At 46.6% G+C, this 23,832-nt stretch overlaps 1 pseudogene; it reads right to left on the reverse strand.

Annotated features, from left to right (window-relative positions):
• Positions 1-9,191: 9,191 nt before the first annotated feature.
• Positions 9,192-9,288, reverse strand: LOC117802887 (annotated as a pseudogene).
• Positions 9,289-23,832: the final 14,544 nt, after the last annotated feature.

Here is a 23,832-nt window from a genome sequence, read left to right on the forward strand (position 1 = left end):
AGATCTAGCCTTAGTGTCTGCAGGAATAATGCTTCATCCTGAATCAGGTCTTCAAAATGATAGGAATACAATTGGAAAGAATATCCGAGAATGGATGGTATGGGCGAGGACAGTGGGGGCAAAATCGGCAGCAGGTCCAAGCAGAGCAGGTGGATTGCCTGTTTCAGTCCTGGTTTTCCAGTCTCTCTGTGTCATGGGATTGCTGCACTTGGAGGCTGGAAGGGGTCTCAGACATGGAAGCTGGCATCCTCATTTCATGGGTGGGGAAACCAAGGCCGTGACTCACCTGAAGTCACACAGCTAGTTAGTGGTGAAGCCAGCCTCCGGGTTCTATCTTCTTTCTGGTTTGCAGACAGCTGGGAGAGACCGTTGTGGCCCGAGAGCAGATTTCACCCTACCTGGAAAGAATAGACCACTGCCATTGGGCCAGAACTTTGCTCCCTCCTGCCTTTCCAGAGAGAGGATGTGCCTTTGCCCCAAAACCTCTGTCTGAAATAATGTCAATTCATAACTCATCTATAATAATAATGGCTATCATTTCTGAGGGCAGAATTCCGGGCACTGCGTTTACATTCTCTACACAAGCCTTTGAGTTAGGTGTTACGTGACTCTCATTTTGCGGAGGAGGAAGCTGAGGCCCGGGGGTGAAGTGGCTTTGCCAAAGTCGCACCGCTGATAAGTCAGAGGTGGGGCTTGAACCAGAGTTCATTTTGACTTAGGTGGGTTTCCTGTGGCAGCACCCTGCCTCCTGTTAGACTCTGGCTAAGGCTAGAGGGCTCCAGAAGGTGACACAGGGGGAGATGGACCCCTCACCTGGGGTCTAGCACTAACCAAATTTGGGAAGCACTAGCCAGGAGGTGCTGTTGGACCTTCATCCTGCACCATGATGTTCTGTCCCCTTCCTCCCCACCTCCCACCTGTGTCTCCTGCCAAGGATGGATCGGTAGCCAGGGACCCAGGGCTCCGCTTTCACACACTCACCAGCCTCTAGTAGCTAAGTATATATATTAGGATTAGGTTCAGCTGTACCTAACAGAAAACTCCTATAACAATGTTTGAAATGCATAAAGTTTCCCCTCTGAAGGACAAGAAGTCCTGGGTGGGCTGGTGTGGTAGCTTCATGATCCTCTGGGGCCCAGGCTCTGTCTCTCCCTGTGCTCTGCCATTCTCCACATTTGGCTTCCATCCTCAGTGTTTCAAAATGCCTGCTGCAGCTCCAGCCATCATGTCTACATTCCAGGCAGCAGGAAGCAAGAAGAGGGTAAAGCAAAAGGGTCTCTCTCTAGTTGTCTTTTCTCCCTTTCAGAGGACCTTTCCAGAACTCCTTTTATGAGTTTCTCTTGCTTCCGTGGCCAGAACTTGGTCACGTGGCCACATCCGGCTGTAAGAGAGGCTGGGAAGCAGATTCTGTAGCTGGGCACATCACTACCTCCAGACTCCGGATGCTTGTGAGTAAGGGAGAGTGGGTACTAGGGAAGCGGCAGGCAGACTCTGCCACAGCACAGTGCTGTGCCCCCCTTACCCACTTGCCAAAGTGCTGATGAGGGAGAAAGGTGGCCTTTTGAATGAGAGAAGACTCAAGTTATCTTTGGTGAGAATTTTATAACACACTTTGAGATAATTGGAAATGCCCTGGGATGCCGCAGGCTTAGGGTTGGAACCACTGTGCTTTCTGGGGCTGTTTGCTCTGGGGATGGCAACAATGATGAAATCAACAGTAATTCACGCTGTCAGCGGCTTTCATCCCACATTGTCCCTTTTCAAAGTATGGATACGCTTTATTTCTCCGGATTTCTTCTCTTCATGACACATTTACCCCGTGGGTCTTCTGAGGTTGCTTGGAGAATGGGTTTCTCGCTTTGGAGGATTCTGATGATTGCGGGGCTGTAGGAATACCCACAGGGTATTTCTGCCTGTGCACCAGACACTGTTTGTGTGCAGATCACAGCAGCCCCAGACCCACAGCCAGGGGGATGCTGATCCCATTTTACAGATGAAAAGTGAAGGCTCAGAGAGGTTAAGCAACTTGCCCAAGATCACACAGTGGTGCGATGGACTGAATGTTTGCGTCCCCCTCCTCCCACTCAAATTTAATTGTTGCAGCCCTAATCCCCAGTGTGGTGGCATTTGGAGGTGGGCATTTCAGGGGTAATTAGGTTTGGATGAGGCCATGAGGGTGCAGCTCCCGTGATGGGATTGGTGCCCTCATAAGCGGGTAAAGGGCACAGAGCTCTCTCTCTCTCTGCCATATGAGGACATGGTGAGAAGGCACTATCTACAATCTAGGAAGAGAGGCTTCACCAGGAACCGACCATGCTTGTGCCCTGACCTCAGACATCAGCCTCCAGAACTGAAAGAAAGAGAAGCCTGCTGTTCTTTTTTTTTTTTTTAAGACTTTATTTATTTGAGAGAGAGAGAGAGAGCAAGAGAGCACAAGCAGGGAGAGCAGCAGAGAGAGAAGGAGAAGCAGACTCCCTGCTGAGCAGGAAGCCCGACAGGGGGCTTGATCCCAGGACCCTGAGATCATGACCTGAGCCGAAGTCAGACATTTAACCCACTGAGTCACCCAGGCGCCCCAGATGTCTGCTGTTTAAGCCCCCAGACTGTGGCATTTCCGTTATAGTGGCTGAACTAAGACAGCTGGTGAACCAAGAGTCCGAGGTTGTACTTTGCACAGCCCCTGGCCCCTGACACTGGGGGCTTTCCCCAACTTCACCCCCAAACCCCCTTGCAGCCAGTGGCTCCTGCGACAGGGCGGGCATCACGGAGACCTCCAGATATATGCTGTGGTCCAGAGTTCCTTCTTGTCCTCACCTCCTTCTCCTCTCTCCTCAAGACCCTCCCGTAGTCTTGCAAAGACCCCTGCCGGAGTCTAGCCCCATCCCTCGAGCCCCCACGTGGGCTCGGCTCAGTCGCACCTCCTTTCTGCACCCCACCTGGCTCACGGCCTGGGGCCAGCCCCCTTCCCAGACCTCCACTCACACACAACCCCAGGGAGACAGCGGTGCTCAGTTGGGGCCACAGCGCCTGCGGGCTGGGAGCAAGGTCCTCAAAGAGGAACAAAACAGAGGCTGTCCTTGTCCCCCTCTCAAAAAGTGAAGCCACCGAATGTGAGGACCCGACCGGAAGCCGTCTTCTTGCAGCCCCACAGGGAGGGGAGAACTGTGTGCAGCTGAAGCCCTGCTGCCTCCCGGGTTTCCATATATATAATCTAAATATATGCTTTGCAAATTGAAAAGCGCTCACATATAGAATGCGGCTGTGGGGAGCAAACGCTCTCTTTGAACTGGTCTCTTTAAAGACAGAATTTGCCAAGTGTTTTCCTGCCCTTAAGGAGCCACTTGAACATGGCAGCAGATGTAAGATGGAAATTGAAGAGTCTCTCCCAGGCCACCGTACGCGGATAAAACAGGCACGATCTATTCTAAGCGCTCATTAATAGTAGGTCTCCCAGGGCCCCGGCAGCAGCCAGAGGATTTTACTCATTAAAAAGGTGACGGGGTAGAGTTTGGTGCCTTCCCTGCTTGTCACTGTGGGCTCCCGGTGTTCTGATGTCGCCAGCAGCCCCCGGATGCGTGCCCCCGGCTTGTTGGCAGGGGTGGCTGTTTTCTGAAGGGTTTGCAAGCGTCTCCCACTCGTGGATGGGGCGAGGAGTCCTTGCTGCTTATCAAGTGGGTTCGCCTCTCTTCCTGGATGGCATGATCTCGAGACAGAAGCAGGGAGAAGAGCTTCAGCTCATCAGCTAATGAAAGATCATTGGCGATTCCCAGCACGGTCCTCTAGACAACACAGAAAAGGACCCAGAGCCTCCAGCCTGCTCTGGGGCTGGGGGCCTGGGGTCTTCAGCAAAGTCTGGAAGGGACCGGACCCTTGGAATAGAAGGGACTGGCCGACGGCCCCCTGGGTGTCCCACATCCCAGCAGTGCCCCCTGGCACAAGGCCGCTGGTATGTTTTAGCAGAACAGGGTTCTTGGCTCATTTTTTAACCCCCACTTTTTATTTGTTCTCTGTTTTGGATCTCCCATGGTCAGGATGCGTGTTTTGTCCTCCTCCCCCTCTTGTGCGAGGGGGGCGACATTGGGTTGTCCCCCATAAGGCACAGAGGTGGGGGTTCTGAGCAGTTTCCGGGCGCCCTGAAACCTGCTGTTCAGCCCTGAAACCCCAGGTGGAGGCAGGCATCCTCGCTGGCCTTTACCCTCCTGCTTCTTCCACGTCCACATTCTTTCCTGTTCTGTCGTTTTCCTTGACTTTTGCTTCCCCTGCCCTTTCTGTGGCCAGCTCAGACATCATCTCCCCTGAGTGGCCTTTCTTAATGTGTCCGTCTCCCCCTTCCCCTCTGCTTGTTGTTATGCTTGGTAGCTCCCTTGCTTACTGGGGCCTCCCTGTGCTGTGAGGTTAGGTCTGGGGTTGGGGCGGGGGCATGAACCTTCTTCATCTTGTTCACCTGTCCCCCCCCCCACCCCCCGCTCAGCACAGTGCCTGACCCAAAAGGTACTTGATTTACTGAATGGGCCAACAGACAAAGAAATGCATGAGGGGTTCTCTGATCTGAAACCCTGACTCTTGGCCACTCCACGATGAGCAGCCCTTTGGGGATTTTTTCACTTGTGACCCTTAGGGCTTCTGGGCCATGGCCCCCAGCTCGAAGTCAGGGTCCCTGCAAGGGCACAGATCTGAGGAGATGAAGACAAGAAAATCAAGGCCTCAAGTTCCTATACGGAGCATTTTCTCTTGTTTGTTTTTATAACACGGTATCAATACTCTGTTGAGAAATACGTTTATTTTTTACGCCTCATTAACAGGTAGAAAATGACCGTATTATGAAATGCTAACAATAACTTGGGTTTAAATTAAACTACACTTCAAAATAATTCAGCTCAATACTGATAAAATGGGTTCAGGGTTGGAGGGGGTCGGGAGATAGGGAGAATATTTGGCGATTTTTCTTCTTTTATGCAAGAGAAAGACACCTGGCTCACCTCTGAGAGGACTCGAGTTGCCCTACAGACGTGCATCTAACACAATTTCAAGAGCAGACGAGAAATCCCGGGGAAGGGAAATACGACAGCAAAAGCCATTCAACTAAAGACGTACTACACAGCACATCCCTGGCAGGGCCTGGAAGGTCGTGAGCTATACGTTTGGCTCTGGGTTTCTGAGAAGCCAAGGCAAAGAGAGAAGGAAAAATGGTGATGAGGTTTGCAGGAGGTCCAAGGCCTTGGGCTTTGAAGGGAAGAAAACCAAGAGGGAAGAGTGAGGATAACCTTGATCCTTTTTTTAGAAAAGAATTTTGAATAACCCCTTCAAAGACCAAAGACTTGTCACTCATGGTCTCAAGGTACCCATCGTGCTGCTGAAATATCCCTCCCCAGTTACATGGAACTGCCTAGTGGGTGTGTCAGGGTGTTCTGATGGCCCAGGAGTACTGCTGCTCGGACTCCCCCAGGTGTCTGTCTGAAGACCCACTGTTAGGGCGCCCCTTCCTGGGAAGAGCATATGACTATGCCACTGAGTGGTACAGGGCCCAAGAGCAGGCTGCGATGAGGGTGAGGGAGGGCCTCGGGCTGGGGCCCTGTGATTGGGTGGGGTTGGAGGGTGAGGGTTTGGGGGGATGCTGAGGACAGGTGCACACCGAATTCACAAGCATGCCACCGTGGGGTTGGACACGGTGGATGGTTGGTGGGATGCCAACCTGGTTATGGCACTAACTAGCCATGCTCAGATGAGACCTTGGTGTCTCCTACGCATCAGGTACCCGGAAGTGGGACTGGGCCCCAGAGGCCTTGGAATTTCTAGATTGCCCTGGCAACAGGATCAAAGTCTTCTCCTCCTTTAGTAGCACTTCGTGGGCAGTTTTGTGTTATCTGAGCTGATATGACACTCATCACAAGTCCCCTGAATGAGGGAATGAACTAAGGATTGAACAAGTGAGTGCCATGACTACCGTGGTCCAAATCCCATCCTTCCTTCAGCTGCTGTTCAGGGTCACTTCTTCCAGGAAGCCTTCCCTGAATTCTCCTGCCTTTCCCTATCAAGACACTTATGGTGCTGGATGTGTGACCAATGTGTAAACGCTTCCCTAGGTGCTAAGAACTAGAAGGTCTTTCTTGTGTTTTCTGGTGCTTCCTCATTCTAGCCGGACAACAAACACATTTCATCAACATGTGCTCATTCAGCTCTTACCATTGGCCTCACACTGGGCTGGACCCAGCGCATTTGAGAGAAAACTGGACAGATAAGGAGCTTATAGCCTAGTGTTGGAGTTGGCAAACTGCTGCCCATGGACTGAAGCCAACTGCCACCTGCTTTTGTAAATAAAGTTTTATTGGTGCACAGCCATCTCCATTGGTTCACACGTGGCCCATGGCTGCTTTTGAGCTATGATGACAGAACGAAGTTGCTATGACAGAGACCACGTGGCCTGCCAAGCCCAAGATATTTGCTCTCTGGACCTTTACAGAAAGGTTTGCTGCCCCCAGTCTAGTGAGATAGATAACAGAGAAAAAGATCATTCTGGAATGATGTGTGAGAGACAAGAACAGGGTAATGTGGCTGAGCCCGGCGGGCCTGGGGATGTGTGTGTTACGGTAGCTAGGGCGGCTAGGAAAGTTGCTTTTGTGGAAATGTTCTGTGAGCTGAGACACGAAGGGTGAGAAGGCCACTCTGTGAGGAGTTGGGGAAGAGCCTTCCTCAGGGAGAGAAGAGCACGTGCTAAGGCCTTGGGTGTGTTGGAGGGATGGACGAAAGCTTGTGTGGCCGGGAATGTAGTGGACAAGGAGAGGGTAGGACAAAGCCAACGTTGGGGGGTAGGCAGGCGCCAGGTCAGCGATTCCAAGGGGGCAATACTACCCTCTTGAGTTTGTTTGGGGTATTTGTGGGGGGCATGCCATAAATTCAGTGAGCCAGCACGAAGGATGCACACAACAAGGGACCGTCCTGGGTCCTGCGGGACTTTGGGGTGTCCTAATGGATACTCATGTAGGTGGAAAGCCAATTTCTAATGATCTCACCTTGGACTTAAATCTCCTACTCATATAAACTGCAGGCGACTTTGGCGCGGGGTCAGTTATACACGGAATTGTCTAGGAATGGACCTACCCTATAAATGTAGGGAAGACTGCACTGTGTTTTGCTTGGAACGTTACCAAGTGACGTTCGCCATGTTGGGAAAATCATGTCACCCATGGCAACATCACTTTCAGTATTTGAGTCTCCCGAACAACACACCTGTTGTCATGTGTGTTTGCAGCTGTGGCATTCACTGTTACCTTAACCCACAAATGCACAGCCTTAGGTTGATCAGGGAAGTCATGCCGGAGAATTTACCTGTTGAAATGCCTATTGTTTTATTACAAATTACTTCTTCTCCTCCCACCTTTATGTTACAGTTACGGCATTATATTGATTAAAACCTCAATGTTTTAGTGTAAAGAAAATTCGTACTGCCTCTGAATTTTGTCTCAGGGGAGCAAAGAAGCATTGCCCAATATTGTCTGATGGCAGCCCTAGGGCTGGACCCCACAGCTTTGCGTGGCTCTTGAATCTGAGTTTGGATTTTGTGCTCAGAAAAAATGAGGAGCCCTGGCAAGAAGAGTGATGGGTTCTTGCAGGCAAGGGTGCCGATGGCACCTCCTCCTTTTCTCTTTGATCCTGCCCCCGCTGCCCCCAGCACGTGGCACAGCTTGGTGTCCAGCAGATAATCTGTAAATTAAAGTGCTACCAGCAGGAACCACCTCAGCCCGGGAGCTCAGCAGGCCTGCGCTCCTCCTTACAAGTGAGATTTCTCTGGCCAAGAGGGGTTAAGTGGCTTGTCTGGCCAGGTGGTAATGGGATCTGGTAAACACGGTGTATATATGTCTTTGGGTTACGGCGCCTGCCTCCGTTTCCTGCTTCTGACAGCCGTCCTGGTCCTTTCTAGATTCCCTGCTTGCTGATCTACCCATTCACCTTGGCCATCCGCCCAGGTCCAGTCCTGCCCCTAGGCCTTCCCCCTCACTCCTGTTACTCTGGTCTCAGGAGCCAGCTTCTCAACCTTTAGACCCCAGGCCAGGATCTAAGAATAGCTCCAAGAGTATTCCCCAACACCTTCAACAGATGTGCCCGCAAATTACCTGGTCCCCGTGGTGGGGAGCAGGGGAGGAAAGGGCATCGTTTTTCTAAAAGCATTACGCACTTAATTTGCAAAGTTACATCACACATCCGTGCACAGGTCAACTCTCCGGGAGCTTATTTCAAGACCAGAGGCAGGTCCGTGTTCCTGAGCGCGTCCTTCACGGAGAAGACAGCATGGGCGGGGGTGTAGAGGATTGTGCAGGGCAGATGTTCCCGCGTGTCAGATGGAGAGAGGGGGATATTCGCAGGGCCCCTTCTTTGCCCCTGTCTCCATAGACATCATCCCCCATCTTTCAAAGACCCCGTGTACATTTGCAGCACCCCCATCTCACAGGTGCGGAGACCGAACTTCACGACATCGTGCATCCTTCTACCCCTTACATGCCTTGTGACACGGGCCAAACCTGAACTTGAACTCAGGTCTCGAGACTCTCAGCATGCCTCGAGACAGGTGAATATGAGGTATAGATCCTATCCTATGTGTCTAGCATGCAGATGAACATACGCATCGAGACGTACTTTGTTTTTTATTATTAGAATAAGTCTGGGTTCTTTATTTTGTAAGAGTCACAAAAAGCTGCGGAACCCATGTGAGATTACAGCCAGGAGTGGATAGAGAGTTGTCCGCAGAACACGTTTAACAGCAAGTGGTAAAAATGAATAAAGGTCGAGTTCACTCTTCTATCCCATAAAGCCCAGCTCAGGCAACTGAAAAAATAATTGTCTTGAATTTTTGTTGTTAATGTAAGGATTTTTGAATATTAACATGAGGGTAGTTTCATGTGCAAAAGAGGCCATTTAGAAGTATTTAGTTTCCAAAATTAATGTTACAGACATTATAGTTACAAAGTTAAAAGTCTTGTTCTTCCTTATATGTTCAAATTCTGCTTATGAATGACATTACCCAATTTATTCTCCTAGTAATGTTTTTTATTGTGTGTGTGTGCATATATATACATATATAATAAAATGTACTATTTTAATCATTTTTGGAAGTTTAACCTGATAATTTATTTGTGAAAAAAGCTAGTTTTGTGGAGAAAAAATTCAAACCTTTCCCTGTAAACATAAAGAGACTCAAAAATATGGAAGCCTTCACGAACTTGCATGTCATCCTTACGCAGGGAGCGTGCTAATCTTCTCTGTATCGTTCCAATTTTAGTATGTGTGCTGCACTATTTTAATCATTTTTAACTGCACAGTCCAATGACATCAAGTGCATTCACATGGTTGCACATATCTACTTTTTAAAAACAACGTAAGAAATCTTTTCTAAAAATTCTAGCAAAGGACAAATGGATCAAAGTCTTCTGGGAGAAAAGGCAGCCCCAGAGGCCACCTTGCCCATGTCCTCGGGGGCCGGAGAGCACTTGGAAGCATATGTGCTCACCTGCTAAGGTGTATATTTTGGCCAGGTTTTATCAGCCGTGCTTGCTGATACCTGATCATTTCCTGCTACCGCGGAGATAGCCTCTCAACACCAGCCGGCCTCTTCCTCCCTCTCTTTTTCAAAGCCATGTTTCCCCAACTGGATTTACATTTTCAAAAACCCTTCAGATAATCACAAACCCAAGGAGCTTCCACTCCTCTGAGGTTTAATTAGGAGAAACTGTCTTTCTAGTACTTCCAAGAGCCTTGCTCTAAATTTCTCAGCGGCAAGAGAAGGTTCACGGCGGATGAGTGGGGGCAGGCGGAACCTGTGAACAGCCACCCTCTCTGTCCCCCTCTGTCCCTTGCAGCAGAGATAAAGCCATGTTGCAGGTCACTGAAATCACATTGTGAGTGTGCCCTGTATCATTAGGACCCGGAGAATGGGGATGATCAGAACGCAGGATAACACATTAGCGATAGATAATAGAGTCTAAATAAACATAATCAGCTTTCCTCTATGTCTTCAGACCAAAGCTTATCTATAACTGCACTAATGACGCCCAACCAGCCAATTACTCGTTTCTTGGAAGAGCCCCTTATTAATGGCGTTGCAGTGAGGGAAAAACATTAATTATTGGACACAGTGGGATCTTTTACGTTCTGTCTGGTCCGGACAGCACCAATTAATGCAACAATTATTATCAACGACCGTGGCAGCATACTGAGTGCAGCCACCCCAGGCTGGCTCGATGGGGTGGGAAGAACTGCACACTGGGGGGACATCACCCACGCTCTTTTTATGGAGCCTGCTTCTTCATCACTGCGGAAGCTGCTGGAACAAAGCAGAGGGTGGCCAGAGTGTGTTGGTTTTTCTTTTTAAGCCACAGATAATGTTCCTGGGGTGCTAAGTGGGGAAGAATGGGAGGAGTCAGGCGCTGGTCTGTTGTGTTGAGTTGCCAAGTGAAACCAGGCAGAAGACTGGAGAAGAGAGGCCACCTTCAGAGCATGGAGCATCTGGCTTGGCTTCTGCCCACTCCTCCAGGCTCTTCTCTTCCACTCATTATGGTGCAGCCCCATGTTTCTCCCTCAGCTTCTCCAGTTCGCCTGTGCTCCATCCTACCCCAGGACATTTGAACAAGCTATTACTCATATCCAAAAGATCTTCCCTTGCCCTTTGCAAGGCTAACTCCTTTCTGAATGCAGTACCAAGGTTCCCTTTGCAGAACCCAAAATATACCTTTTCCTTAATACCAGTCACTTCTCGTTTCTATCTTTTGCACTGCATCAATCACAAATCATGAGATATTTAACAGATATATCTTATTATTTTATTTGTGTCTCTCTCCGTCCCAAGAAAGCAAGCTCCATGAGATGCTCCAGCATCTATCTAAATGTTTTGCATTTAGGAGGGGCTCAGTAGCTATTTGGTGAGTGAATAAATAAATCCATGCCCTGTGTAGAAACAGATAATACTTGCAGTTGCCACACAGACTAAACCAGCTATTCTCTTGCAAAAATACCATAGGAAAAAAAAAAACCCCTCCAAATTGTTCTATTCAGAGCAATAACATCTCCTGCAAACTCTGTGTCCACTCTACTCCTGCACTTTAAAGGTGATGGATGTGCTTGAAGGGCCTTTGATGGGCCCTCCTGCAAAATACTGGCTTCTATTATGACTCACACCACGGCACTTTATTGGAGCCGGCTGAAAATGAGTCTGCGCTGCCCAGGGTACAAAACTGTTGCAGGAATGCTTTTATTTTCCTCTTCTCAGTGACAATTGAGGATCTCTTCTGGGAGGCATTAATTACAGAGCACTTTGGAAAATTGGTCCAGTGAAGGATGGAAGAGCTCCCCAGAGCCTTGGTCAGGGCTCTGCAAAGTGGGCATGCCCTTGTGGCCCTTCTGGAAAAAGATCTCCAGGCTGTTTGCACCAGAAGTTACCCTTTAGAGTGTTCAAGCAGTTCATAGGTGGTATTCAAAGTCAGAGCCAAGTTGAAGAAGCTTATTTGACCTTCCTGGACCCCGGCAATTGGCAGCCACTCACCACATCCAGCCCTGTGCACCCTTCACTGAGATGACCTTCTTCTGGGGTTTTCTAACCAAAGTGGAACCATGGAAGCTTAGAGGCAGTCCTGGGGTGTCCTCAGCCTAGGACTGCTGTACAGATGTGGCCGAGGCAAGCATTACCACCCCATTTCTTCCAAATAAGCATCTCTAGGGAAATACTTAGAAATGACAGGGACACTCGAGGCATCTGTCAGGGCTGCTTTTGCTTTCATCTGCCCGAGAATGGCGATGACCTCAACCCACAACGATCTCACCCGTTCTGCACGCCTCTAACACATTTTGTCTTGACCCTGCCGTGGTGCTCAAGTGTGGACCGCCCAGTTCCTGGTCTGTTTGGGGGCAGACAGGTGGGGAGCTGCCGGAGGGCAGGGTCGACGACATCTGCACACCCTGCTCAGCGCCTAGCTTGCCGATGCCAACTTGGCCGTGGTCAGTAGAAGTTTATTTCAGTGCCACATTGTATCGACATTCTGGTCTCTTCCTCTGCCGCCTGAGACCAGCCCGTGGCCTGTGGAGAGCGGGAACCAGAGACTATTGATCCTTCTATCTCCCATGCCTGGTGCAGGGCCCTAGCCCCAAAGTGACTTTCAGCCTTCAGAACCCTTGAACATGTACGTGCTGGAATGAGGCTGCCTTAGGGGCATTTCCGAGGTGTCGATCCCTGCTGCAGAATGCCCTTCCTTTCCCTTCCGCCCCAGAAAGAGCATTGGGGGTTACTGTGTGCTTCTGGATGCCCAGCAGGAAAATAAAAAGGAAACTTTATAGCGAGGTGTTTCCAAACAAGGAGGCTGGCGAATCTGAGTTCAAATCCCAGTCCTGCCACCTATTGGCAGAGGGTTCTGGACATATTCCTGAATCTTCTGGTGCTTTCGTTTCCTTGCATGGATGATACAAATAACAGTCATGCTCTCATCACGCCGGTGGGGTGTTTGATGTTTGGCTAACATCAGTGAAGTGTTTAGCGTGGTGTTTGGGACAAAATAAACCTCCAATAAATGTTAGCTGCTGTGATTACTATTGCCATCAATGAAGAGGTTTAGAACACAGGAGTGAGGTCTCCAAGGATGGCCAGTTGACAGGTTTATACTGAATGCCCACCAGGAGCTAAGCACTGTCCTGGGCCCTGAGGATACAGTGGTGACAAAGGTTGGTTCTGTCCCAGAGAACCTATTGCACATTAACCAAATACAGTTTCCTGCTGGCTGGAATCTTGCTTAGTCTGGAGACCCTGACCCATGTCCTGAAGGAAGACACCTAACGCCGAAGCAAGGTGTATGATGAGCAAAAGGAACGGCAGTGACCTTGGAGTGTGGACTGCTTCTCAAGGGGCCAGCGGCGGTGTGGGGGGTGTATTTCACCCCTGACTGTAGTCCCCGGATTGTGCTGGACAATCATTAAACATCTTTAAATCAACCAGGGCCTGCAGCCATGTAGAAATGCCCATGTCCGAAGGCTCTAGATCATAAATCATGGGCTGTAATCCAGCTGGTCTGCTGTTAGGACACTAAATCGGGATTCATGTTCGAAACTACTGTTTATTTTCTGTTTGTGGCTTCTTGATATGTTTGATATGTTTGACATTATCAGACCGTTCGTGACAGCGGTCCTCTGGTTACCATCCACTGCTCGGGGGGACGACTGTCTCTTTCTCTGGGATCCCTCAGAACCCTCCCGACTGAAGCCGCGTGTGCTACATAGTCCCTGTCTTCTCTGACCACCTGCGCTCTCCTTTCCCCAGTCTGATCACCCTGCCTTCCTGCTGTGTCTCATGACATTTCGTGCAAATTCAGTATCATCCTCAGCACCGTACTTACCCGTGAACCTCGCATAATTGGGGTCCCTCACATAATATGTGTACCTTACATAATTGCTCTAACCACCTACCTTATTTAACTGGAAACCAGGAAACTTTGAGCTATCTAATGACATCATCTGACTTTTATTAATTTCTGCCTATTTGCTCAGTTGCCGATTTCTAAACTTGTCCTGAACCTTGATGAGGGAAGAAAATGCTGAGTGGGCAGCTACCAACAGAGTTTGTTCAAGCAATAAATGCAATATTAAATGAAAAGAAATGAAATCAGTAATAAAGGAAACCCACAAAAATATTTAGCCGTGGTACCAAAGACCATCTCTACTGAGTCCCAACAAAACTTTCCTTTACTATGAAGGTGGGAAAGTCTCCTGGGCTCCAAATCAGCTCTGGGGAGTATGCAGGAGAAACCAGCAGGCAGAAGGTTCGGGGAGGCCCTGGTGTAGTAAGTAGCTAAGAAAACAGGCATTGAGAGAGGCTGCTGGCTAGCCACACAATCTGGGGTGAGTCATCTAGGTTTGTGGGACCTCTGTTTATTCATCTATAAAAAAGCAGCCAAAATTAGCCCCCATATCACAGGGCGGTGCTGGGCTCAAATGAGATCATTCGTGTGACGCACTTAAACCAGCGCCTGGCTCATCGAGAATGCTCAATAACGGAAGGATGAGTGTTTTTCTAATAATTGGAACCAGATAAAGATGGCCTGAGCTTCCTTGGGAATGGGTGAGGGGGTCCCCTGCCGCCACATGTCCTTTAGAGAAGGCAACAGACTCTCAGAGTTTCTGGTGCAACCATCAGCCAGGGAGAGTGATACAGTTCGACTCTGATTTAAATACGTCGTGAAGGGGCGCCTGGGTAGCACAGAGGTTAGGCGTCTGCCTTCGGCTCAGGGCGTGATCCCGGTGTTATGGGATCGAGCCCCACATCAGGCTCCTCCACTATGAGCCTGCTTCTTCCTCTCCCACTCCCCCTGCTTGTGGTCCTTCTCTCGCTGGCTGTCTCTGTCGAATAAATAAATAAAATCTTTAAAAATAAATAAATAAATAAATACATACATACATACATACATACGTCGTGGGCGAGGCCTGAGATTCTGCATTTCTAAGGAGCCCCGCGTAATGCCGATGTTGCCAATGATGACACTTGGGTAGCAGGAAGCTGGTTGGTTCCTTGGGGGAACTGCTGCAGAAGGTACTCGATAATCCGGATGGAGCAATGAGCTGGGCCCCTGCTGTCCTAGGTGGTGGCCCCTGGCCACATGTCTCGAGCATTTGAAATGTGGCCTAGTCAAATTCAGATGTACTGTGAGTGTAAAATACACAAAAACTTAGTGTTCAAGAAAAGCACGTAAAATATCTCAATGATTCTTATTACATGCTGAGGTGATAATATTTTGGATATATGAGCTTCAGTAATCTATTAAATTAATTTCACCTGTTTCTTTTTACTTATTTTGTTTTATATGAATATTGGACAATTTCAAATGACGTACGTGGCCATTTTATTTCTACAGGGAAGCGCCGAGCTGCATTATCCCTCAGGTCCCTTTGGAACGGGGGCCCCCAGGAGACTGGCTTCTCACTAGGGCTCTGAGCTGATGTCCCCCCATGTCCTTGTGTGTGTCGTGCATGTCCCCTGGAGCACACGTGTGGCCCGTTTCCTCCCAGGGCTGGAGGCATCGAGCAGGGAGAGAAGAGCGCCAGGGGTCTCTGGCCTCCTGTCTGCCTGGGTGGGGGCAGAGGGCGAGGAGGGAGCTTGTGTGTTCTCTCCCTCTCGTTCTCTTGGAACTAGCAGGACACCCAGTGCTGTGCCGCTATAGGGACCATAAGTTTCTACCTTGAAAATGTGATTTCTTGGAAGAGCTGCTCTGGAGAGAAGCACACTTTATCTTCAGCCCAGAGCTCCTCACTGAATGGACACGTCACCACCCAAAGTAAAAATGGCTGCAGGGGTGGGGCGGGGAGGGGAGACGTTTCCTTTGGGAGCTGGGTGTTTAGGAACCCAGGCAGCAGAGGCTCTGGCAAAGCCCTCGAGGCAGCACCGTCTCCTGGAAGGTCAGCCAGGGGATCTGGCTCGAGTTCACATGAGCATCTAGGGAATGGAGGCCTGTCACTCTGCAAATGACAGGGCCACCAGAGCCGGGCGTTGACCTGTCACAGGCAGCTGCTAATTCAGACCCCCACCCTTGGAGCCTTCTAACGTCGTCTCCGATCTTGCCTACCTGTGTCCAGCCTCCTCTCTTAAAACATGTATTTTTTTGGTCATGCATGGTTTTTGCATGTTTCAGAATGAAACTGGAATCTGAGAACAGCCTGCTAATGTCATCCCCAGCATTTCCGCCTTCCCTTGTTTGTCCGTAGACAGCTGGATAACGAGGTTCCGACTCTGGCGTGAGTAACAGGCTGAAAACCTCGTATGACTTGGAAAAGCTGTTTCATTGCATGAGACCCAGCAGAGCCAGCAGGTAGCAGCCTGAATCCAGTCCTTACCCCTTCCTAGCTAGAGGCCTCACACAAGTGATGCAAGGGATGCCTTGGTTCCTGCTCTGGAAGATAGTGATGATGACAACACCTGCCTCCTACCCCGGGCGACCTGCTGGGAGAATTACGGGCTTAATGTGGTAAAAGGCCGAGAGTAGTTCCCAGTGCCTGGTACGGCTGAACACGTGTGACTGTTAATCTGAGCTAATGAGGGCTCCCTGAATGGCAGCCTCTTTTTTCAGCTGGCAGATTACTTAGAAAAACCCCCAAATTGCACACCTGGTTGAGTAAGAGTCAGGTCCTGTGTGGCGATGATGTAACATGTCTATTTTGGGCAGATGTGGTCATTCAGGGAGTGACCCGTTTTCCTGTACTTCATCGAAGTCATTGCAATGGGTTTCATCAACCAGCAGGCTTGGGAATGAGCCACGGGGTTAGAAAGAGCCTTTTCTGCCACTCCGGGCTGCTTTCACCCCCGTGTAGCTCAAGTCAGGGCTGGGAGGGCACGAAGGGGTGTTTCCATGGTGACATCCATCCATAGTTCATAGTGATGGCAGCAGAGGCGGGCAGAGGAGCGGAGAACGCATGCCCCTTGATTCTCCAAGGGATGTTTGCTGCATCACCAGAGAAGGTGGGAGGATTTTTGCCTTTTTGCTTGGTGTTTGGCCTGATAAAGGGCGGGTCAAGTTTCTAAGCATCCGTAGGACCTTTGGAACACCGAATGACAGCATCCAAGGGCTTCAGTGGACAGAGGGTGAGAAGGTCCCTCGTCTGTTTCTTTAAAAGTCGGAACATGAACCCTGAGAAGTCATTGTCATGACATTTCTGTACCACCAGTCCAGCTGGAGCAGGGGGCTCTATTTGAAGGACAGTCCAGAAGGCCAGCAAGTACAGAGAATCTGGGGGTTCAAACCCTCTTTGGAATGAGGCTGAGTGTGAGTAAAGATGGATAGACTCTCAGAGAGGGAGAAAAACCATGAGGGACTCTTAACCCTAGGAAACAAACTGAGGATTGCTGGAGGGGAGGTGGGTAGGGGGATGGGTTAATTGGGTGATGGGCATTAAGGAGGGCACGTGACGTGATGAGCACTGGGTGTTGTATGCAACTGATTAACTATTGAACACTACATCTGAAACTAATGATGGACTGTAAGTTGGCTAATTGAATTTAAATTAAAAAAAACGGATAGACAACTTACTAGTTAACAAACTGACCCAGTGTAAGTTGAGTTTCAGTGGTGGTCGCGGATATATCACTGAGTCAAATCAAACGAAGCCAAAGCTAAGAGCAGGGATCTGGGCCAGCTGTTCTTGGATTAAAATCTTGCTCCGCTGCTATTGGCTGGAGCACTTCACGTCTCTTGAGCCCGGTGTTCATGCCTGTGAGATGGAAGAAGGTCCCGACCTTGTGGGGTTGTCCCAGCAACTAGGCAAGAGGCGGCCCAAGGCCTCCTGAACTACTTGGTACAGATCGGGGCTCCGCTGTCTCTACCCGGCCCTTGACTCCCCAGCTGCTTCTCATCTTTCTGGTTCTGCACAACTGTTACCCCTCCGAGAAGCCTCGCCTCATCACCGGAGGAAAGCCCCATGCCCCTTCCTCCTCTTTACAACTACCTTTCATCACTGCTCCTGGTTTGTTTTCTTCCCAGCTTGTGACACAGTCTGTGAGTTTCTGGTTTGTTGTTCTTTTTTGTCTTTTTTGTGTGTTGACTACTGCCTGTCTCTGGCCACTAGACCAAGGTCACCGAAGACAGAGGAGTGATCTCTATTTTTTTGGGGCTTGGAGTACCTTGATCAGCGCCTGGCTTACGTATAGCAAGCAGGTGGCTGGAGGATTTGCGGGAAGATCCCTGTCCCCAGGGCAAACTTCTGAGCCTTGTTAGTCTGTGGCTTTTCTGTATCTTCATACCAGGAGCTATTTTAAAGGGTGGCAGTATGGTAAAGATAAACAGAGAGCCAGGGTGGGTTTCACAGAGTACAGCAAGGTGGTGACACAGAGTAGGAATCCATAGTGTTCGACAAGCTCAAGGGGTGGTATGGGGAACACTCAGTGCCCCCCAGGTTACAAACCTTTTTATTCTTTTCGCCTCTGCCCCTCTTTCTCCGGAGCTTGTATTCCGCGCTTGCAGCTACAAGCCACACAGAATGCAAAGTCTGGGAAAAAAGATGTAACCCTGAATCATGAGAAAAGGGAAAATAAGAGTTTTTAATATCTCAACTTACAAAACCAATGATTTCATTTATAAAGTCTGTGGGAGTGGCCAATGGGTGAATTCACATGTTAACCCATAAACTGACCAAAGAAGTCAGTCTAGATGGGAAAGTTAGTACCTTAGGACTTACTGATTCATTCTACCCAAAAAAGAGCACAACTCTTTTCCTCCGTAAGTTTAAATAAGGACATTTTTTTTTCATGAAATTATCTCCCATAAAAAGAATTGATGTTTCCTCATCAGTAAGACTATGGAACACTGTTTCTCTTTTCACCTGGAGTGTAGGAAGCTCAACATTAATTTCAACATTCAATAGTAATATTCGCTCTCAGGTTGTTACTCCGAAGTAGGACTTGAGTAAATAAATGCATTTTAGACCTGTGATTTGCTGACTATAAGCCTGGGGCTACGTTTTCTCAGATGGGCAAGTTACTCTGAGACTCATTTTGGCTGTAGCATTTGCGGAGACATCTCTGTAACCCTGAGCTTGTCTCTCTCCATTGCTCTGGTCTGCAATTTCTCCAGCTCTTCAAAGAGGAGATTAGACCAAAGAGGGTCACTCTGGGTATTTGCAGATTGAAAGAAAATGGTTCCATTCTTTCAACGTCCTGAAGAGCAGAGAAGCGACCTGTTCTCTTACTGCTGTATTTCAGTGCAGTAAAGCGGGGATTCTTTTCAAACTTGTTTTTTTTTTTTTTTAACCACATTGTCTTTCATCCAAAATAAAACTGATGGGGAATCCAAATACATGAAAGAGATCCTAGCAGAGCTTCAGCAGTTGACGTGAGGGGTGGTCATGTGGGCAAAGAATCCTCACCTCGAGCTATGCAACCTTCCACAGCCCCCTCCCCCCACCATCCCCAGGCTTCCCTAGAGTCCCAGGGGGCCAGTCTCAAGCCACAGTATTACAGGATTGCTGGACATACGCAGAATAAAATTCAGGACCTAAATTTACCTGCCCTAAACCAAACCTGGGTTGTAAGGACCTCAAGAGCCAGGAGGACCTGGTGCCTACTGATAACACAAGTGTCTGTGAGATCAATAGGCGAGTGAAGCCGTTAGTTTGCACATCAGAGGTCGGGCTTGGCTTCTCGAGTCCTGGAGGACCCCTCCCTGCAATCCTTCATCAGCTTTTGGGGCAACAGACTCTCTGACTGCTCTGGACCCACTGAGCGTGTTTTTTGGCTGTCTCTGTATCAGAATCATCTGTGGCATTCTAGATGGAACGGCTGGCGATGTAAACATTTCAAAACTTTGCTACCGCAAATTTCATTTCTTTTCAACATTTGGGGCTGTTTAAACAGTAGCTTGAGTATTAAATTTGCACTTTATGGGAGTTGGGGAGGTGGGACGGGGAGGGGAGGAGGGAGGATTTCCCCAAACCATAGGAAAGGATGGAAAACACTGTTGAGTTTTTTTTCTGGGAAAACTGGGGTTTTCTTCCCCCCTTCAATTGAAATATTGCTTTAAAGCATTGGCAGGCTTACAGAAGTGAAATGAAAAACAAATCCCACAAAAATCCTGGAGTACCATAAAAATAATGAATAAAGTAATGCAAAATGCTTTGATTTCAGTAGTATTTTTCAATAAAGCTGGTGCATTCCAAACAGATTGTATTTATCTTGAAGGAGGCCCTTGTGCACTGTGGCTTTAGAGCTTATAACGTTTTGGTGGTCTTGATTGTGATATGATAATAAGAAGGTATTCATGTAGTGAAAACAGCATGGACTTTGAAAGTGGGTCAACCACGGTTCAAATCCCTCCTTCCCCTTTATATGTCCCTGGCCACTTGGAGTAAGTGACCATCCTTCTGGGGCTGAGTTTCCTCACCTGTAAAAATCTGAAGACTAAGGTCTACCTCCATGGGCTGTGAAGTTTGAGAAGACGTGCTCAAAATCTGCAGGGAGGGTTGTAGGCACTGGGACTGAGTTTGAGTAAAGATGGCGATTGTATATTTGTGTCCAGAGCTCTGCAAAGTGTCTACCGTCTACCCAAAGGCCTGTCTTCCAACTGCCCGGGGGGCTCCTACTGTTCCCCTATTTTCCCTTCAGTTCACATGGCTTTTTATTAGATTATAATATGAATACATGTTTACTGGAAGAAGCTTGGAAACTAAAGATGTGTTTTAAGAAGGAGAAGTCACCCACCATCCCAATAAAACTCTGGTGTGTTTTTCTCCATATATACATATAAATATGAATTTTTTTCTTTAGCCAGTTTCTATTTCTTGCTAAGGGAACAGTTTTATTCATTGACATTTTCAAATGTATTAGAATAGGGCTGTGTTTACCATTTTTCTTTTATAATTTCTTAAAATACTCTTTTTATTAGAACAAAAGTGATACATGTACATTGTTAAACATTCAGAAAAAGTGAAAGCATAAGAAGAAATGAAAATATCACCCATGATCTCAATACATGGAAAGTCACTGCCAACACTTAGTTGTATATCCTCATATTCTCTCTATATCTATCTACCTATCTATATAAGATATATATGTCATATATTAGATATATAAGATAAGATATATATAAATATATATGACATATTATGTATATTTTTTCCAGTTTTGTTTAGATATAATTGATTTATAACATTGTATGAATTTAAGGTATACAGTATGATGCGACATATATTGTGAAATGATCACTACAATAAGTTTAATTAACATCATCAGGGGCGCCTGGGTGGCACAGCGGTTTAGCAGCTGCCTTTGGCTCAGGGCGTGATCCCGGCGTTATGGGATCGAGCCCCACATCAGGCTCCTCCACTATGAGCCTGCTTCTTCCTCTCCCACTCCCCCTGCTTGTGTTCCCTCTCTCACTGGCTGTCTCTATCTCTGTCGAATAAATAAATAAAATCTTAAAAAAAAAAAGCATCATCAGCTCACACACAATTTTTTTCTTGAAATGAGATACAATAAATTTAAATTTAAAAACTCAAATTGGGAACTTCTTGAATGATCACTGTTGTAGACTCCTTTCTTTCGCCAAATATTGCATTGAGAATATTTTCTTGTATCATTAACTTCTCTTCTATGTCATAAATTTTACTGGTTGATATTATTTCATTGTTCTATATCATAGTTTATTTTATTAATTCCCTATTATTAGGTAGATTTCACTATTTAATTATTATAGACAATTTTGTAGTAAACACCCTAAAAACTAAATTTATGCTATGATATATTTTTAAAATAAGAATATGATATATTCTTTAAAATATATCTCTGAAAGTGGAATTTCTAGTGGACTTACATGCACATTTTTAAAATATTTTTCCAAGTTGCTCTCCAGTAAGTTTATACCAATTTATACTTCCTCTCGGAGTATACAAAACTATCAGCCTGCTTGTACCTTTATGGTTATCATACTGGTACTATCATCAAAGAGAGGAAAATTCTGTGCTAATTTGTCAAAAAATCATCATACTTATTGTAATTTACATTTTTTATTATTAATATTTTTTCTATTTTGAGTTATCTGCCATATCTTTTATATATTTTTTTCAAACTGCTTTGTTGTGGTGAAACAAACAGGGAAAATGGCTGAAGTAGATTAATTAAGAGTATAGTTAGATTAGTTTCGACCATTGTACATGTCTGCATAAGCACTCAGATTAAGATATGAAACATTTTTTTTTTAAAGATTTTATTTATTTATTCAACAGAGATAGAGACAGCCAGTGAGAGAGGGAACACAAGCAGGGGGAGTGGGAGAGGAAGAAGCAGGCTCATAGCAGAGGAGCCTGATGTGGGGCTCGATCCCATAACGCCGGGATCACGCCCTGAGCCGAAGGCAGACGCTTAACCGCTGTGCCACCCAGGCGCCCCCCAGATATGAAACATTTTTAACACTCCAGAATAGAACACAACCTCCACTGATCTATTTGTCTATCCTGTGGTAATGCCACATTCAGAAAACATCATATACCTAGAAATGAATCTAACAAAGGGTATGCAAGAAAAACTACAACATATTATTGAAAGAAATTAAAGAAGACCTAGAAAAGGGAAGGATATCCTATGTTGTAAAGATATTGATTCTCCCAAAATTTATCTATAGATTAAATGCCATCCCAAACAAATTCTAGAAAGCCTTTATTTTCTGTGGAGTCAATGAGCTGATTCTAAAATTACATGGAAATTTAAGAGCCAAGAAAAGCCAAGGCAATCTTGAAGAAGAAATAACAAAACTGAAGCATTCATACTACCGGATATGAAGACTTACTATAAAACAATAGTAATTAAGACAAGGAGTATTATGGGCAAAAGACTGGAACAGACACTTCAAAAAGAGGTTATTCAAGGACCAATACACATATAAAAAGGTTTTAAACTTCATTAGTCATCAGGGAAATGCAAATTAAAACCACAATGTGATACCACTACAAACTTGGCAGAATGACTAAATTTAATGTGGAGCAACTGGAACCCTCACATACTGCTGAGAGGAAGATAAATTGGTACAGTCGCTTCAGAAAAAAATGGTTTGGCCATATCCATTGAATGTAACCTACCTATGATGCAGCAATTCCACTTGTAGGGATATACCTGGCAGAAATGCACATCAAAAGACAATTCATGTTCATTAGTGAAATGTCCACCAGCAGTAGAATGGATAAATTGCAGTCTGTCCATACAATGGAATCTTATATGACAATGAGGGTGAAAGAACTACAACTATATGCAAAAACATAATATTCAACAAAATAAGCCAGACATGGAAGACTGCACATGGAATGATTCCATCTACATAAAGTTCTAAAATAGGCTAAACTAACTTATGGTGTTTAAAGTCAGGATAGTGGTTACTGTCTGGAGTCCACAACAAGAGTTCTGGACTGATGGTCACGTTCTGGTTCTTGACTAGGTGCTGACTATATGGGTGTTTTCCTTTCGAAAATGCATTGAGCCATACACTCATAATTTGTGTACTTTAAATTTTGTATATTATTTCTTACTTTTTTTCTAAGAAGAAATAAAAACCTTAATGGCTAATGCTATATAATCTTTTTGCTTGGTATTGCTGAGGCCAGACAGGTTTTCCTTTCTTAGGTAGGATTATAGAATTTCCCTTACCTGAGACTAAAACATGATTTCTGGAATATTTTATATAGTGGCTATTTTAATTACTATTGTCTGACTTTCAGGGAGCACTGTGGATCTAAAGACATTATTCTTTTGTTTAAGTTTTATAAAATTTTCTTCTATTGTTAGATTATTGTATCTTCCATCTTTTTGACTATCTCTATTGACATTCCAGATATATGATAATTGAATCTATTGAATCATTTTTAAAAAAATTCTTTCCTTTTAAAATGCTCATCTCTTTATTCTGGGAAAATTTCTTGACCTTATTTTGTATTTCATTGACTTAAAAATTTAAAAAGTATTCAAGCTGTTATTTGTTGCTTTCAATTCAGCAGTTGTGCTTCTCATCATTTTATAGAATTTCCTGATCTCTGATATTCTTTTTAAATTATCAGCTGCTCTTGATATAGTGTTGAGAATACAACTAGATCATTCCTGAAATTTCTTCTGCTTCCTGCAGTACCAGTTTCTTAGGAGAGTATTTTCTCCAAATCCCCAGAGCAGCTCTCATTTTGTACATCAGAATCTTTCCTTCTCCAGCTTCTTCCCTCCATCTGCACATCCTTATAGAGATGCTCAGAAATGAGAGTTAAGATGAGTTCTGTTATTAGGGGGAGGGAGCCGCCGTGTCAGGGCGCCGGGAAGCGGTAGCCACCTGCAAGGGGGAGTGGACAGACCGC

Source organism: Ailuropoda melanoleuca, chromosome 6 (genome assembly GCF_002007445.2).
Source record: "Ailuropoda melanoleuca isolate Jingjing chromosome 6, ASM200744v2, whole genome shotgun sequence".
NCBI classification, from domain to species: Eukaryota; Metazoa; Chordata; class Mammalia; order Carnivora; family Ursidae; genus Ailuropoda; species Ailuropoda melanoleuca.